Here is a 6,808-nt window from a genome sequence, read left to right as displayed (position 1 = left end):
TTTCCTGGCCAAGGGCACAGGCACTGTATGGCCTGTTCTGTGACAGTGCTCAGCCAGCTGGCTGCTCTCAGATACACTGAGACTTCACTGATGCCACCATCTACATGTAGGGAAGACCTTTCATAACTGCAGCTTCTGTGCCCTTAGCATCTCACTTAACTTTTGGGGCCTCGCTGCTCGACCCTTGGTTTGCCATTCTGGGCACAGTCAGGAGTAGATTCCTTGGAAAACTTTACACATGGAGGTGCAGTTATCTGTGAAATTAAGGAGCACCTAAAGCAAGTAGCAAGTACTAAGCCACTATAGAAACAGACAGACAGCATGTACACAGTTCACAAATGTGACTGCTAAGGTTCTTAGGTGGTCTCTGAAGTCACCTTGCTTGGATTCTACATGGGGCTATGTCAAAGACTTGCCAGCAGACAGTCCAAGAGAATATATATAGGGGGGGATTTTCATTCAGCTCTCCATCTTTAAATTGGGTGGTTATCTTTACTATAACAACATCCCATGGATAAATAGGCTAGTCATCTAAAAATTTTGCATAAAGTCAGGGAGAACCATCCATACTCAGGAATTTCCACTGCTTCTCTCAGCCTATTTTCCCATTTGCTTTCCTTCTCACATTTGCTCATATAGAAAATCTTGCTCTTCTCACACAGAAAATCCACTGCTACTTTATGCTTCCCATTCCTCAAAGGATTCTAGTTCTGCTACAGTGTTTGGAATAAACAAAAATCTCATGGAAGTGTGCCATGTAGTCTTGTTACTGTATTTCAACAGATGGCAAGCAGTATTGTTCTGAATGCCTGCACAACAAGAAGCTGTGTCTATGTCCTTGCAGGGCTTTTTTCCTGAGGAGTTGGGAGCTGCAGCAAAGCAGCACTCGATGTAATTTTCTTCTATTGTTCCTAGTTCTGCCATACACATGTAAAACTAAACAAACAAGATTCTCATTTTGAATGCATTAATCACGCCCACAGTTTGAGAACAATGAAGAATTAAATTAACTTGTAGGTGTGCACATTACTGTGCATAAAACACACATACACATTTTGCACAGATATGGGAAAGTCAGATACCCTTTCTTTCTATCATTGTATGTGGTGACTATCTCCAGTGGAAGCTGGTGTAATGAGGGTCACATATCATGGTTGTCAGATACAACACAGTAGCAATTACCCAGGTGAGCAGCAATTGTGACTACTTTCTGTTCTAGGGAATAAGTTATAGAAGTGGCTCATGAGCTGACAAGATTAAGAGTAACCAAAGATGATGATTAAAAGTTTTGACTAATTCTGCTACCATTAGTGTTATAAAACTGTAAAGCTGAGGAGGAAGATGCCTGCAATTGAACATTCAGACTAAAATGAAGGGCTCTTTTCAGTTATACCTGTATCGCAACACCAGTCATTTTCAGTGAACACTGGACTGCAGAACACTTCTGTAGTGAAAGGTAATTAAGGAAATTAAATTTGTTACAAAACCCTACCCAGACACAGAATGTTTGTTTGGGAAGTGGTCAGTAATTTCTTTCAAAGTGCTTGGATGGTCTATGAGCCATCTAGTCAGGGGACAGCAGCAACAACAAAATACCTATTATATATCAGATATATATGTGTGTGTGTGTGTGTGACTGTATAGAATTAATAATTAACAAACTACAGATTAGCAGGAATAATAAGTAAGATATTAAAAGTTCTTGAAGATGTTTTCCCAAATGTCCTTTCCTACCACTGAGATCCTAGCAGACTCATGCCATTAGCCCCAAGACATGTGTCTTTGTATCCCGCTGTACTCATTTCTACCCTTGTTGTCCTGAAGATCACACCATGTCAGTATACAAGGCTCTGAAACTGCCTGTTGCAATGCTAGGTTTGGTTTAGCAAGCTGCAGCTTTCCCTGAGAGCTCAGCAGAGCTGCTTAGGGCAGTGTGACCATTGCTGCCCTCCCGCTGTCCATTTTGGGACGGCTCCGCGGTTTTGCTCCGGCAGCTCTCAGCTCTACAACACAGTGACGGCGAAGGAGGCCAGAAGGGTCTCTCCATCGGGAACCTTTATTGTTTCACATTGGTCCTCTGGCTCCCAGAGGCAGAGTGCCCAAGAGAGACCACCTGGTCAGACAGCACGGCGGTTTTCTCAGGGGCTCAGGGACATGGGCGGAGCTGGGTAGAGGAACTGATAGGGAGGACCTGAGGGAGTGGCCAGGGCTAGGGGCAGGGGAAAGGGGGGGGGAACAATGTGAAAGGCATTTAATAAATGAATCAGTGGGAAATACAACACCACAACTGCCATACACCACAGATGCTTCCTATACGTGTCAGTCAATTTAATTTTCATGCTCCTGTATTTTATGTCAAGGTCTTTACTGGAAATAGTAAATAAACTTTGTCCAGAGAGTCCTTGAAAAAATTGTCTAGTGACCTCTTTCAGCTTGATCATTTGCCTCACAGCATGACTCATTGTCATCTCTCATTTAGAGAGCTCCTTACCACATCTCAGTTCCTGTAATAATCTCCATCTTCACCATTTTAGCTGATAATTTCCCATGTGACACTGCATCAGATGCTTTGCTCAAGGTCAGACAGATTTGATCTACTGCTTTTGTCTACAGAATCACTGATTTTTTTTTTTCTAGACATATGAATGAAGATTCTTATCAATCTTTGATTAGGCAGGCATCAGGATAGCCTGGCACAATGTGCCTCTGACCAAGCCTTACAACATTTTATCCCCCTTTCCATTTATCTGCAGAGTTTTAATTAGTGTCTCTCTCAAGGTTTCCAACATAATCCCTGCACACAAGTGAGGTCAGTAAAGCTCATAAGCCATAAGAAGATATTTTAAGTCCCCAGAAGACAATGTGATAATTAAGACAAAGTGATAATATGTGCTTGATGCAGCTGTGGATGATGGGGGCAGGCAGAAGAATCAAGTAACTTAACCTCTAACCTCTAACCAAACTTATGCATATTCTCCCTGTCTTTCTTCTAAAAATCAGGGAATGGCATTATCCAGTACAGAGTGGAAAAGCAAGAACAAGTAGAATTAAATTCATAAGGTATACCTGTACCAGCACAAATCAGAAGTCCCTCTTCTGCAGGGCTGTCTCCATCAGGGCCCCATAGCAGGTCCCTAGGGAAGAGTACAGAAACAAGAAAAGCCTACTGTGCTGCTTTCCCACCATTTACTCCCAGCTCCACAGGTTTGTGGTTAACGGATCCTTTAGAAAAAGGCAGTATCTGTCTGTTAAATAGTTCTTACTGTACTGGATTGCTTTCCACAAATCAATGTGAGCTTCTAGCATCCACAGTGTCTATGAAAACCTTGTTTATTTTAAGTTCATTACCAGCTGCTTCTTCTCAATGCCCTGTGGTTCTTTCACCAGGAGAAACACCGAACCATCACACCTCCTCCCCTTCTCCACTCCACAACACAGTTCCCCTGTTTTGCCCCTTAGCTCTGTTTTCTGGAGCTGAGCAGCCATACCCATGGAGATATTACCTAGGTATAAGCCACTGAACACCTTCAAGCACCTTTGCTCCTCTTCTCTGGGCTTTCTCTTGCCTTTTCTCTGCCTCCTCAATGTCTATCCTCCTTCTGCCCAAAGGAGTTGGGCCATCCCCAGAAGGGGAAGAAAGTTTTAAGATCTTTCAGGATGAAGCCAGATCCATACAGTGATTATTCTGGGAGATATTGAAAAACACCTCAAAGACAATGCAGTCATTGGTCAAAGCCAGCATGGCCCGCTCTGCTCTGCACTGGTGTGGCCTCACCTCAGGTCCTGTGTGCAGTTTTGTGCACCACAATATAGGAAAGATATAAAGTTATTAGAGACTGTACAAAGCAGGGCTGCGAAAGATGGTGAAGGGCCTTGAAAGTAAGCCATATGAGAAGCAGCTGAGGGCATTTGGCCTGTTCAGCCAGGAGAAGAGGAGACTGAAAGGAGATCTCACTGCAGTTACAACTTCCTCATGAGGGGAAGAGGAGGGTGTCAGAGACTGAAATATTATAGTTTATAACTTAAACATTTTCTTGAAGGACTTTTAAAACGTAATACAAAAGATGCAGAGAAGACAACCAACCGCACCCTGAATGGGGCCCTGGCTGAGGCCTTACACTGCTCAATGATGGAGATAAGATAAAGTAATAACTCAGGACTGGGGACATTCACAAAGCACAGGCTTAACACCTCCAAGGTGGAGACCACAGCCCCAGGGCTATCAGCTGCCAGGCTCAGGCAGACCCCCTGCACCAAAGGGTGGAGGGAGGAGAGGCTTTGGGTGTCTGGGAAAAGCCTCTGGTCAGAGGTGCAGTGACTGCCCATCCTCCCCTGTGCAGAGGAGCCCAGCTGAGGGACCCTCGCCCAGGGGGGGAAGCTCATCCACAGCAGAAGGGGTGACATGGCCCATCACAGGGGCCCCTCAAAGGGGTGCCCAGACGCTGCACCAGAGCCCCAGAGATGATGCAACAGACCCTCAGTGTTGCAAGGGACGGTGTCAAGCCAGCCCCTGCAAGAGAGACACGTGGGCGTTCCCACCTGGCCCACAGCGTATATTAATCCACGGGATTCTGCACTCTTTGGCGTGTGGTGTGGTGGCGTGTGAGAGCGTTGCCATGGCGGCGACGGGGGACCCTCACCACCAGCAGAGCAGATGGAGGGGAGCAAGGAGACGTCGTTGGGACCCTCAGATGTGTGATACGCTTCCACCTAACCCCTGTCACCTCTCCCTGTCCCCCAATCCCCATGCACTCCTTCCTTCCTGCCTTCCTTCCTTCCTTCCTTCCTTCCTTCCTTCCTATCTACTATTAAATAAAATACATCCATTTTTTGTCATCAACATATAACCCCATTTGGTTTTAATCTCGTTTCTGGGAATATTTTGAACCTTCTTAGTTCTTTCCGGTTTATGCACAGAGACTTAGCTTCCTTTGCTTTTCTGGGTTTAAACCGGATCGTAACAGAGGGGCAGGCACTGATCTCTCCAATGACAGTGACAGGACCTGAGGGAAAGGCCTGAAGCTGTGTCAGGGAAGGGTTAGGGTGGATATTAGGAAAAGGTTTTTCACCCAGAGGGTGGCTGGGCACTAGAACAGGCTCCCCAGGGAAGTGGTCACAGCACCAGCCTGACAGAGCTCAAGAAGTGTTTGATCAATGCACTTGGGCACATGGTGTGACTCCTGGGGATGGTGCTGTGCAGGGCCAGGAGTTGGACTTGATGGACTTTGTGGTTCCCTTCCAACTCAGTTTATTCTGTGATTCTGTGGATTTCCACACTCCTGTTTGAGCCCCTTCAGAAAAATATAACCCTTTAAAATTTTGTGAACCCCATTTTTAGGTGTCTGCTTCTGACTCAACACAGAAACCAGTAAGTTAGCACTTGACACCGCCACATTTAAATCCTGTTTGAGAGATATTGCACTCACATCTGCCTGTGGCCATTCATAATATTTTTCTGATTTACCTTTAATTCTGCACAAGATGTTTGTTCATTTAACAGATCAAATCACCCAGGTACAGACAAATTGCCCCTCACATCCTGCATAAAAAAAAGGTCAAATATACATTAACAGCCCAGGCAGTGGTGCTGTACCAGAGTGGGGCTGCCCAGAAGATCTGCCCATTGCCTGGGGCCTCAGCTCCACCTAAGCACATGCACCTTCCCAGGGCTCCAACAAGCTCCAGCACAGCCCTGACCAGGCAGCCAACAGTGCCATCTTATTTTATTTGGAGGAAAGGGAGAAAAAGATTGTATCACATCAGCTCCCTTAATTTTGAAGGTAACAGACCACTGTAGAAATGGCACAAGAGAAAAGGGGACATGCTTGTTTTAATACTTTTATTAAAGAAAAGCACAGCATTACTGAGTCTTAAACTTTTAATTCAATGTCACTTATGCTTATTAATTTATTATAAGCTTAATTTTTACCGAGCCACTACACCAGCAATTGTTTTCCATTCCAGCTGAAGAAAGACTTGTGATTTTTTTTGTGAACTCAAAGAAGAAAGTGAACACAGATTTGTTATACTATGTTCACCCAGAGCACAGATGTGATTGAGATTTTCAGCTTTCCCTGACACTGCATGTCTGCCGACATTGCACATGATCCAATATAAAAATTGATTTTAAAAAGCATTCTGTATAACCAGTGCCTGTATGTCTTGCAAAGCTTCAAAACTGATTGTCTATTTTAGCACACTATGCTGTAAACTTTCACAGTTTTTCAAAACTGTGGTCTTTTTTAAAAAGAGCTTTTGCCGGTGATGCAGATTTTTTCAGGTTTGTGGTTTTGTACCACAACTGATATAACAAGAGAACATTGCCCTCTGGTGTCACAAGCTTTGTGCTTTGGAGGACTCCCCACCTGCACTTTCCTCCTTCTCTTTATTCACTGCACTGAGAGCCAAGCTGTGGTTCACAGGCATAAATCAGCAGAAGGCATGGAAAGGGATGTTTCCTTTACAATGGGGAATTTTTTGCAGTCATGTAACAATTTCCATGGGTGTGAAAATAATCTTTTTAAAGTACTGAAAGCCAGAATTAGATCACTTCAGGTTGGGAGATGATGTTAAATCTTAGCTGATTCTTTTTTCTGATGAATTCATCAACTCATTTATTCATCCTCTTGAATAGGTATTTTTTTATGATTTTAAAGTGAATATTAGAATTAAAGCTAGCAGAAGACTGAAGCTAACATGCTACCAAATTCTTTACTGTTACCAGAGTTTTTCCTGATCATAATTGAGTTGTCCAGCCTGCACTTGGAGACATCTCTGAGTTCTGCCTAATTGCTCGCAGGTTTGTCCC

Source organism: Corvus cornix, chromosome 3 (genome assembly GCF_000738735.6).
Source record: "Corvus cornix cornix isolate S_Up_H32 chromosome 3, ASM73873v5, whole genome shotgun sequence".
NCBI lineage: Eukaryota > Metazoa > Chordata > Aves > Passeriformes > Corvidae > Corvus > Corvus cornix.
The sequence above is the reverse complement of the archived record's forward strand: the minus strand, read 5'-3'. Positions refer to the sequence as shown.